General features: G+C 37.3%; 1 protein-coding gene across 15 annotated transcripts in view; it reads left to right on the top strand.

Annotated features, from left to right (window-relative positions):
- Nucleotides 1–12,147, top strand: part of APBB2 (amyloid beta precursor protein binding family B member 2) — a 367,521-nt gene that overhangs the window by 72,229 nt on the left and 283,145 nt on the right. The window lies entirely within an intron of this gene.

Raw genomic sequence — 12,147 nt, 5'->3', positions numbered from 1 at the left:
GCAACACATTTATTTTCATCAGTGTGTGCATTTGGTGTTAAGATACTCATATAGGACAAAGGAGAAGAAATGTCCTGAAAATAATAGGAGTATAAATAAATGCCAAATAGCCTCACTGTGGACTGGGAGAGTGAAACTGCATACACAGGCTCAGATGTGGCCGTTAAGGTGGAAAATAATTCATTTTGAGAAAGTATATTGTACAGGGACAGGCACTGCAAATACTTTTATTGGATATTCAGTGGATAACTCAGCGTTATACATAATAAGCGGTTAATAAATACTAGAAGGGAGCAAGTCAGCAGTCTTGAGAATCTGGGAAGTAGGGAACGTCTGTTGACTTTGCCCACCCGGCGTCCTTTTCCTCCTCCTTTTAATAAATCACCCAGATTTTCCATGGGCAGTCACCCTTGCTTTGTTTTCAGCCTGTGTTGTTGGAGGTGACCTCACTGCCTCTGTATTGGGCATGTGACATAAGCTTGGCTAGTCAGGGTCACAGGATCAGTTTATGGAGGAGCCCCAGCATTTTCACTGAAACTGTTGCAAACAGGTTTTTCCTTTTTGTGGGTTTGTTAAGATGGAGCTCCTAGTGACCATCTTTGCTACCACTTAGGGAAAGCCTTTCTGAGAGTGAAGTCAACGCAGAGGAAATCAGAGCAGGGAGATGGAGGAAAAGAGATGGAGAGTGAGGGGGACACATGCACACATACATGCCCCTCCACCCCCACCCCATATGGCCCTGGATTCAGCAACACCCAAAGCCAGTAACTCCAGTTTCACTTTCCAGGCAGGTTAGCCAGTTAGTTTGAATTAGGTATCTGTCATTTACATCCCAAAACATCCTGACTGGTAATGCCTTTTGGGGGTGAGGTCTTAGCATGAAATGACTGTGGCCCAGTCCTGTCCTCAGGGGCTCACAGGGTAGGGGACAGGCCAGATCAGTATTTGGCTAGCTGACCACAGTGTGAAAAATGTGTTGCTGGAGGTAAGAACTAAAAGTTCTGTGGGAGTAGAAGAGATGGAATTATGAATTCTGCTGGAGGCTGGAGAGACTAGCAGAGAGAGCTGTTATTTAACAAAGAAGAAATAGAATGTAGTCTTCAGGAACATTAAAAAAATATATTTAATTCAATTACTTGCTTTTTGAGTCTGAACGAAAGGGAGGCTTTGCAGAGCCTATAGTTAATTGCAGATAAGGAAGATAATTTCAGAGCTTTACCAGTAGTAGAATCTTGGTATTTACTGTAAACACAATTGTTTTGGGAGCAGCCGAATGAGAGGTTATCAGAAAGCTGTCCAGAGTTTATTTTAACACCACAGGGTAACAGCTGCTCTTCTCACCAAAACCTCAATTGGCTTTCTGTTGTGAGCAGAATTCCGAGTGCATCATGAATTTTAAAGGTTTCCTTTTCTTAATGTTAGACTTTATGATTATTACTTTATTTTTTGTAATTGACATTGTTTGCTTTTTAAAAAAATTAATAGACTTTATTTTGGGGGAGCAGTTTTGGATTATAGAAAAATTGAGCAGCAAGTACAGAGTTCCCCCCCACCCCCACCCCAGAGTTTTCCCTGTTATTAACATCTTGCATTAGTGTGGTACATTTGTTACAGTTGGTTAGCCAAAGTGATCGATACATTATTATTAACGTAGTCTGCATTAGGGTTCACTGTTTGTGTTGTACATTGTATGGGCTTTGACAAATATAAAATGATATGTATCTACCATGACAGTATCCTACAGAATAGTTTCACTGCCCTAAAAGTCTCCTGTGTTCTAACTATTCATCTCTCCTTCCTTCCCCCTGAATTCCTGGCCACCACTGATCCTTTTACAGTCTCTATAGTTTTACCTTTCCAGAATTTCATATAGTTGGAATCATACAGGATGAAGCCTTTTCAGATTGGCTTCTTTCACTTTACAATATGCATTTAAGTTTCCTCCATATCTTTTTATGACTTGATAGCTCTTTTCTTTTTAGTGATGAGTAATATTCTATTGTATGAATGTGCCATAGTTTATTTATTTATTTACCTACAGAAGGACATCTTGGTTGCTTCTAAGTTTTGGCAATTGTGAATAAAGCTGCTATAAACGTTTGCGTGCAGGTTTTTGTGTAGGCATAAGTTTTCAGTTCCTTTGGGTAAATGCCAAGGAGCATGATTGCTGGATTGTATGGTAAGAGTATGTTTAGTTTTGTAAGAAACTAACTGTTTTCCAAAGTGTTTTTACCATTTTGCATTCCCACTGGCAATGAATGAGAGTTCCTGTTTCTCCACATCCTTCCCAGCATTTGGTGTTGTCATTCTTTTGGATTTTAGCCATTCTAATATGTGTGTAGTGGTATCTCATTGTTCTTTTTATTTGCGGTTCCCTAATGATGTATGATGTTGAGCATCTTTTTATATGCTTGTTTGCTATTTATGTAAATCTTCTTTGGTGATGTGTCTGTTCAGATCTTTTGCCAATTTTTTAATTGAATTGTGCCTTTTCTTAATGTTGAGTTTTATCTTTGTATATTGTGGATACCAGTCCTTGATCAAATAAGTCTTTTGCAGATATTTTCTCCCAGTTCTGTGGCTTGTCTTTCCATTCTCTTGACAATGTCTTTCTCAAAGCAGAGGTTTTTAATTTTAATGAAGTTCAGCGTATCAATTATTTCTTTCATGGATCATTGATGTCGTATCTAAAAAGTCATTGCCAACCGAGGGTCATCTAAGTTTTCTCCTATGTTATCATCCAGAAGTTTTATAGTTTTGCATTTTACTTTTAGGTCTATGATCTATTTTGAGTTAATTTTTGTGAAAAGTGTAAGATCTTTGTCTAGATTCATTTTTTGTATGTGATGTCCAGTTATTCTAGCACCATTTGTTGGAATCACTATTCTTTCTTCGTTGAATGGCCTTTGCTCCTTTGTCAAAGATCAATTGACTGTATTTGTGTGGGTCTATTTCTGGGCTCTCTCTTCTGTTCCATTGATCTATTTGTCTCTTTCACCAATACCACACTGTCTTGATTACTGTAGCTTATAGTAAATCTTCAAGTCAAGTAGTGTTAGTCCTCCAACCTTATTCTTCTCCTTCAATATTTATTGGCTATCCTGGGCTTTTTGCGTTTCCATGCAAACTTCCGAATCAGTTTATCAATGTCCACAAAATAACTTGCTAGGATTTTGATTGAGATTGTGTTGAATCTATAGGTCAGGTTGGGAAGAACTGACATCTTGACAATATTGAGTCTTCCTATCCATGTACGTGGAATAACTGTATTTATTTAGATCTTTGATTTCTTTCATTGGAGTTTTGTAGATTTCCTCATATGGATCTTGTACATATTTTGTTAGATTTATATCTAAGTATTCCATTTATTTTGGTGCTAATATAAATAGCATTGTGTTTTTAATTTCAAATACCAATTGTTTATGACTAATGTGTAAGAAAGCAAGTGACTTTTGTATATTAACTCTGTATCCACAAACTTGCTATAATGCTTATTAGTTCCAGGAAAAGACAATTTTATTTCTTCCTTCTAGTTTGTATGCCTTTTTTTTTTTTCAGTGAGGAAGATTGGCCCTGAGCTAACATTGCCAGTCTTCCTCTATTTTGTATGTGGGTCACCACTACAGCATGGCTTGATGAGCAGTGTGTTGGTCTGCATGCAGGATCCAAACCCACAAACCGTGGGCCACCGATGCAGAGCACACGAACTCAACCACCATGCCACCAGGCTGGCCCCTTGTATGCCTTTTATTTTCTTGTCTTATCTCACTAGCTAGGACTTCCAGTATGATGTTGAATGGGAGTGGTGAGAAGTGACATCCTTGCCTTGTTCTTCATCTTGGTGAGAAAGCATCTAGTTTCTTACCATTAAGTATAATATTAGCTGTAGGTTTTGTGTAGATTTTTTTTTTCAAATTAAGGAAGTTCCCCTCTATTCCTAGTTTGCTGAGAGTTTTTATCATAAATGGATATTGGATTTTTATCAGATGCTTTTTCTACATCTATTCATATGATCATATGATTTTTTCCTTTTTGGCTTATTGATATGATGGATTATATTAATTGACTTTTGAATGTTGAACCAGCCTTTTGATAGGGATTGTGTTGAATCTGTAGATCAGTTTGAGAATTATTGCCATCTTACCAATATCAAGAGTTCTGAGCCATGAACATGGGTGTGTTTTCATTGATTTACGTCATATTTAATTTCTTTCAACACTATATTGTTGTTTTCAGGGAATAAAGCTTATACTTCTTTGTTAAATTTATTCCTAAGTATTTTCTTCTTTTCGATGCCTTTATAAATGGAATCATTTTTTAAATTTCATTTTCAGAGTGTTCATTGTTGGATAGAAACACAATTGATTTTTGTATATTGCTCTTGCTTTCTTCTACCTTATTGAACTTGTTTATCAGTACTGATGGTTTTTTTATTGTGTATGTGACTTCCTTAGGATTTTCTATATACCAGATTATGTCATCTGTGAATAGAGGTAGTTGTATTTCTTGTCCAATCTGGATGTTGTTATCATTAGCTTTTACAGTGATTTGAAAACTTTACTGTGATATGAGAAATACAAAGTAATGTGCTTTGGAGTTTCTAATGAAATCATCCTATTATGTAGCTTTTTGAAAAGGACAAAAGATGGTAATTATGAAATTTATCTCCTTGTAATTGAGCTAATTATTCACAGTGAGCTTCTTGGCCACTCCTATATCTTCTTTGGGGAAATGCCTATTCAAATCCTTTGCGTATTTTTATATTGGGTTATTTGTCTATAAGTCCCTTATTGGATGTATGATCTGCATGTATTTTCTTCCAGTCTTTGGCTTGTCTTTTTGCTTTCCTTTATTATTTATTTATTTCTTTTTTTGCTGAGGAAGATTAGCCCTGAGCTAACATCTGTGCCTCTCTTCCTCTATTTTGTATATGGGATGCCACCACAGCATTGCTTGATGAGCAGTGTGTAGGTCCACGCCCGGGATGTGAACCTGCGAACCCTAGGCCACTGAAATGGAGTGCACGAACTTAACCACTATGCCACTGGGCTGGCCCCTCTTTTTGCTTTCTTAATAGTGTCTGTTGAAGCTCAAAAGTTTTAATTGTAATAAAGTTCAATTTATCAGTTTTTTCTTCCATAGCTCGTGATTTTGATGTTGCTACGTACTCTTGGACTAACCAGAGGCCACTAAGATTTTTCTCCTATGTAGTACATGTTACTATAAATCAAAAAATAGTTTGTTTTTCATAAAGTGGTAAGCATTTTTATGCCCATTATCCATTTGAATAAAATGGATTAAGTTTAAAATTTTTCATTACCTCTGTCTTAATCATTACCAATAACTACTGACTGACAGATTTACAAGTTTGGTATATTATTTCAAGAATTTTGAGAATTTTCATTAACGGTTATATGAATTGGGTCTTTTATACAGAAAAAGATAAATTTCACAAAACTATTATTTTACTAAATGGAAAATCTTTGAATTAAAATGTCTTGTGTTGGAATATAGTATGGTTTTGTGTTTTATGAAAATTGGACATTTTCATTATATTAAAATACTAGCTGCATTTTTATACTTAACTGTGCTATTTTGTCTTTATATTAGTATGGTTCTCAATAGACTACTGTGAAGACATTAAAATAATTATATTGGAAATGTGAAGACTGCACATTTCTGTCTCTTTTTTAGTTACAACTCTGTAAAAATTGTGAATGCATAAAGATTGAAAGGGAAAAAAAAAGTCAGTACTTTATTTTGATGTTTGAATTCTAGGTGGCCATTTTCTTTTATTTTGTTTTCTAGTAAAGTTATTTTGTTTGAGGAATGACTTTTATTTTTAATGTGAGAAAATGTATAAATTTGGTCCTGGTGAAATTCAGAGACATTTCCCTTCTCTGGCATATAGCTAAAAGCTGATTTCTGCCACTAGGCTTTAATCGGGTATTAAAATCACACTATTAGGTTTAGAACATGTTTTCTGCAGTTCCATTAGTAGGTCAAGCCATGCCTCCCGCTTCCCGGAGGGCTCAGTTCTCCCGGATGGCTTATCTGCTTCCTGCTCTTTGTAATCTTCTCCTTTCAACCTGGGTAGAGCAGCTTGAGGGGAACTGACATGTTTGTTACCTGGTCCCTTTGCTTTCCTTGGTGGTCCTTTGGCTGATAATGTTACTTCATAAAGATGCATCCAGTAGAGCAACATGGAATTATTCTTTTTATTGTTCATTTAAAAGAAAAAGCCATAGATAAGCTTTCATTTATATCTCTAGGACCCTGAAAGTGGGTATTACAAATCTTTTAACCTAGTCACTCCTTTAAATCTTTTCTTTCTCTTTGGTGCTCTTTTAAAAATCTTTGTGACCTATTCGCAGAATGATGAATGACCGTATAGGGAGTGTAGTATAATGTTCTAGGAGATTTTGGTCTTGTTGGTCTTGTTTTTCTTAGGGAGCTGAAACAAAATATGGCAGGGTGACGGTGACTTCTTGACTGCCCTTTACTTTGAATAGAGCCTTGTGCTGACTGACGTTAGGGGTTCAAATGGTTGAGCCCCTGAAGTTCGAGTTGTGGTACAATTACATTTGTGAAGTCTCCAGCCTATTTATAGTCATTTGGTGGCAGATGAAGCAAAATCAGATCAACTTTGTCACATCCAGTGAGCCGATACAAGAATAGAGTGTCTGCAGCTTGCTTTCATTAGGAGAAACCACATTTTTGTGTAAATCTACAATGTGGATGTTTGTGATACATATATTAATATGAGTTTGGAATATTACTTTTTTTTATTTTTTTCTCATCTTTATATTTTTTATGTTAAATAATCTGTGAAGTATTAGATTTTATTTTTAAAAGCCTTCAGATACTGTACTTGAGTGACATATAGTCAATTGTTATTTATTTTAATGTCATTACTGATAAAAGAACAAACAGTAGTTTCTTAGGCCCGTAGTGACCTGTAATGAATAAAACATTTAATTTGATTATACTGTCCAAATAAGATGTATATTCATGGCGCAATAACTGTTCAGAACTTCTGAAATTTCCACATTGATTATCATCTGCTCAAATAAGCATTGATCCCCAGCTTCATTCATAAACAAAAAGAGTCTATTGGATGTTTTGACATAGATGGTATCCAAGCCCAGTAATTTATTTAAAAAATGAACGTCAACATCAGTCTAGCTTGCCTTAGGAAATTGCACAGAGCAATTTCCTAGCATACCCTTTTTAAGAAGGAAAGAAAACAGCTTTTCCTGCAATCATCATGCAGCTGAGGCCTTTGGAGACAGATTTTAGAATCTTAGTAACTGTTCCGTGCTTGGTTTCACAGGGGGATTTTCTTGAAGACTTCAGGTTGCAGATCGTTTGTTAGTGCTGTGGTTCTTTTCTGTTAAAGCGTGACAGTGCCTAGAAAAGTAAGAGGGTGATTAGTGACTTGACCAAAGACTAACCTCAGACGGAAAAAGTCTGGAGTTCCGGCCATGACTTTAGGCCCTTGATGATTCTAAAATTGGATTAAAAATGACCACTGATCTTGAGCAGGCATTAATTTATGATTGATAAGAGATGCTGAATTAATTTTACTTGGTTTGGTGCAATTCAGTCAAATTCCAAGTGCACTTATTAACAGTATCCTATATGGAAGGCTACTTTGGTAGTTGTTGGAGGGAATAAAGTGAAATATCCTGGGGGAGAGACAGCCAGAATACAAGCCCTTCTGGGAGAGCTCATGTTTTATGGAGCCTGTCCAGAATGCTAAGTACTTAAGCACTTTCTCAGCTTTTGATGGGGTGGGGGGAAAGAACTTCATTTGATCCTCACAACAATACTATGAGAGACACTATTACCCTATTTTATAGATGGAGCTGAGGATTGGAGAGATCACATGGTTTTATCCAAGTCTCACATCTACTAATTTAAGTTTGAATCTAAACTTTTTTCTCAAACTCCATTTTATACCTGTATAAATAAAAGCGCTGCCTATAGATTGATCTATAGAAAACTCTCTCTATATATTTCTCTTTTTTTAAAAAATAATTTTATTTATTTATTTTTCCCCCAAAGCCCCAGTAGATAGTTGTATGTCATAGCTGCACATCCTTCTAGTTGCTGTATGTGGGACGCGGCCTCAGCATGGCCGGAGAAGCGGTGTGTTGGTGCGCGCCCGGGATCCGAACCCGGGCTGCCAGTAGCAGAGCGCGCACACTTAACCGCTAAGCCACGGGGCCGGCCCTATATTTCTCTTTATATATCTTTTATTATTCTTATAACTAATGAGATAATAAAGGCCCAAAGTAATGTATGAGTAGAATGCTCTGGGTTTTCAAGGAGAGAGTGGTTAATATGGATATAGATTAATCTGGAGAAGTGGCATTTTGTTATTTTTGATAAACAAGTAGGAGGTAGGAGATTGTCAGTGGATGGGGGTTTTCAAGCCCTTCTATCTGAGAAAAGTACTTATTCAGACCCTCACAGGTGGAAATAAAATGCAGGGCATGTCTGGGAAGTACGTCCTAGGTTTCACAGCCAAGGCGTGTGGCCCAGCCATGTGCTCCATCAACTTGATGCGAGTTACCCAGAGGTATCTGGTTGCTGGGAGAATCAGATACTCCTAGCAGCTACTTAGAGAAGGAAGGAAGAAGGTAAGCCTAGGACATTTCTGACTGTCCCCATCCCCACTCTGCATCTGACTGTCCCCATCCCCACTCTGCACTCCTTGTTTGGGGATTTCGAGCTTTTTCTGCGTTGACTGCCGTGGGAGCTCGCTAGAATTTGACAATGGGGAGGGACCAAGGTGTTCAACTCTATGATGGTTTGAGGCTCTGGTCTATCCACTGTTTTCCTAATATTTCAACTGCTAGTATTCTTAGTTAAGTACTGCTGTGGTTTAAATGAATGTTTCCCCCAAAAATTCCTATGTTGAAATCCTAACTCCTAAAGATGACAGTATGAGGAGGTAGTGACTTTGGGGGGTGCTTAACTCATGAGGGTAGAGCCCTCATGAATGGGATTAGTGCGTTTAAAAAGAGGTTCAGAGAGATCACTAGCCCCTTCCACCATGTGAGGACACAGCGAGAAGGCTAGCTATGAACCAGTAAGAGGGCCCTCACCAGAAAGTGACCATGCTGGCACTTTGATCTTGGACTTCCCAGCGTCCAGAACTGTGAGAAATAAATTTCTGTTGTTTATAAGCCACCCAGTGTGTGATATTTTGTTTTAGCAGCCTGAATGGACTAAGACAAGTATCCAGCAGATGATAATCCCCCGACCTCCCACCCCTTCTCCTGCAGTTGTATCTTAGACAAAGAGTGTAGAAAAAAATAAAAGGCCAGCCACGCCGAACAAACCCTTTACAAAGCTGTGATTGCCAGCCTCCAGTTTCGCTATAAGATGTCTCTGGTTTGGTTCATAGTCTGTGTTGTCTAGAAGAGATTGACCTGGTCTGCTGTGGGTTGGTTGTCTGACAGTTCTGTGATGCAGCTTGAGACAAAGCAGGTGAGTTGTAATACTTGTAACACGTGCAGAAAAGGGACTACTGTTTGAGATTAAATTATCTTCTAAAATAGACACCATTGGAGAACAACTTGGCAATATATTTCAAAACATAAAATCACCAGTAATTTCATAAATAGGTTCACTTAAAACTATGCCAGGGTATTTCTACATGTTATATAATAGCACGTTTGTAAAGAATGAAGCAGCTCTGTACGTGTGCTAATTTGGAATTATATTATTTATATATATAGACACATACTTATATACATATACATATATGTAGGTGGTGTATCTACATAAAATGAAAAAATATTTTGCAGAATCATGTGAATACCATTCCCTTCTGTATAAATTTTTTTCTTTTTTTCTTTTTTTCCTGAGGAAGATTAGCCCTGAGCTAACATCTGTTGCCAATCCTCCTCTTTTTGCTGAGGAAGACTGGCCCTGGGCTAACATCTGTGCCCATCTTCCTCTACTTTATATGGGACGCCGCCACAGCATGGCTTGACAAGCGATGTGTCAATCCATGCCCGGGATCTGAACCTGCGAACCCCAGGCCACCGAAGCGGAGTGCGTAACTTAACTGCTACCCCACTGGGCCAGCCTCAACCTGTATAAATTTTTTAAAAAAAGATATATATGCTGATATATACATTGTTTCCCTAAAATGATATGAACTGTTAATACTGTTAATACAGTCTGTATTATTTGAGTTTTCTAACCATGTTCATTTATTCATTTTCTTTCCTTTTAAAAAAGAATCAGGAGCAAGCTGGTATGATCATGGACCATTTTGCTTCATTATGTTTTAATGTAGTTTTTAAAACTCCACTAAATGTTTTTAAAAATACTAAATTTTTTTCTAATTTTCATTTGTCAGTCTTTCTTGTACTCTTTGCATGCAGATGAAGTAGGTAATTTTTGTGGGAAGAGTGGTAAAGTATGTGCTAAGCCAGCAAACGTTCCCTTGAAAGCTTGTTAGTTAAAATGTTGAGTTCAGAAAGAGAAGGGAAAAAGACAGATATGTACCAAATGTGATTTGAAGGACAAAGAATCCCATCTTGCTGAAGTGTGTCTGAAAGTGTTCCTTTATGCTCAGTTTGTTTGCTTTAAATATGAGCTTTGGACTGAACTGTATTTGCTTTTCAGACCACAAGGCTGGAGGTAGTCATGGAAGTCTCCAAAATCTGATTGCTAGTCAGGAAAGCTGTTTGCTAAGAAAGACCTGCCTGTTTGGACTAGAAGGAATGACTGATGCACAGATAAAGCCAATGTGCCTTTTAGATGTCTTTTGACTTCTGTGTGCAGATTTTGCTTTTCTCTTAATTAAAACTCTTAGACATGGGTCATAGGTCAAAGGAGATGACTTGCCTAAATTCTTTCAATAGCAATAACTGCTTAACTCTTCAACTCTTGATAGGCTTGTCTGGAAACTGTTGTATTCATTTCTCTGTGGTGGGTGATTTACCTCCTTTGGTCTTATTTTGAATGCTGCAATTTAATAATAGATAGGAAGATGACAGTTTTTTTTTAGAATGTAGGCACTGGTGGTCTGGAGAATAAACTCATTGTGACATCCATTATCTATACGTATTTCAATCTATAATAATTGATGTTTCATTTTTAAAAATCAACAAGCTGTATATTTTTTCTAGTTACAAAAGAATTTTAGTAACTTCCTTTTTCCTAAAATGGTTTGATAGCTCATCAGAATTAGTAATATTTATTTTTGCCTCATCTTCCTTTTTTTTTTTTTTTTAGTTTATGGACTGATATCTCATCCTCTTTTGCTTAGACCTAGCACAAATTGTAACCCCCGTTTATCAAGGTGTTTGAACCATAGACCACAGTGTAGGAATTGTAATCTATTAGAGAGATTAAGAGGACAGTTTCCAAAATACATATATGTGTATATATTTGTATATATGTGTGTATTTGTATGAATGTAATGGATTATGTTTATAACATAGAAAAGTCTGAAACAATAACATTGTCACTGGATGTCATGAATGAGCAAAACTGATATTATCTTCAATAAATAATCAGTTCCCAAAAGAACCTGATAATTTATTTATTTTTATTTTTAATTAATTTATTTTTTTTGAGGAAGATTGGCCCTGAGCTAACATCTGTTGCCAATCTTCCTCTTTTTCTTTTGTCCCCCCAAAGCCCCAGTACGTAGTTGTATGTCATAGTTGTAGAGCTGTAGTTCTTCTGTGTGGGACGCCACCTCAGCATGGCTTGAGCAGTGAGTAGGTCCGCACCCAGGATCCGAACCGGCAAACCCCGGGCTGCCGAAGCAGCCACTGGGCTGGCCCCAAGAACTTGATAATTTAAAAATTCAAAGTAACCATTGTCGGGCCGGCCCCGTGGCTTGGTGGTTAAGTGCGCGCGCTCTGATGCTGGTGGCCTGGGTTCGGATCCCGGGTGCGCACCAAGGCACCACTTCTCCGTCCATCCTGAGGCCGAGTCCCACATACAGCAACTAGAAGGATGTGCAGCTATGACATACAACTATCTACTGGGGCTTTGGGGGGAAAAAATAAATAAATAAAATCTTTAAAAAAAAAAAAAAAAAAAAAAAAAAAGTAACCATTGTCTAATAGAGATTGCAAACCCAAATGCCTACCAGGATCTGACAGAAAAGTA

Source organism: Ceratotherium simum, chromosome 8 (assembly GCF_057802395.1).
Source record: "Ceratotherium simum simum isolate JZ-2026a chromosome 8, ASM5780239v1, whole genome shotgun sequence".
In the NCBI taxonomy this organism is placed as follows: Eukaryota; Metazoa; Chordata; class Mammalia; order Perissodactyla; family Rhinocerotidae; genus Ceratotherium; species Ceratotherium simum.
This window is presented reverse-complemented; position numbering and strand designations above follow the sequence as displayed.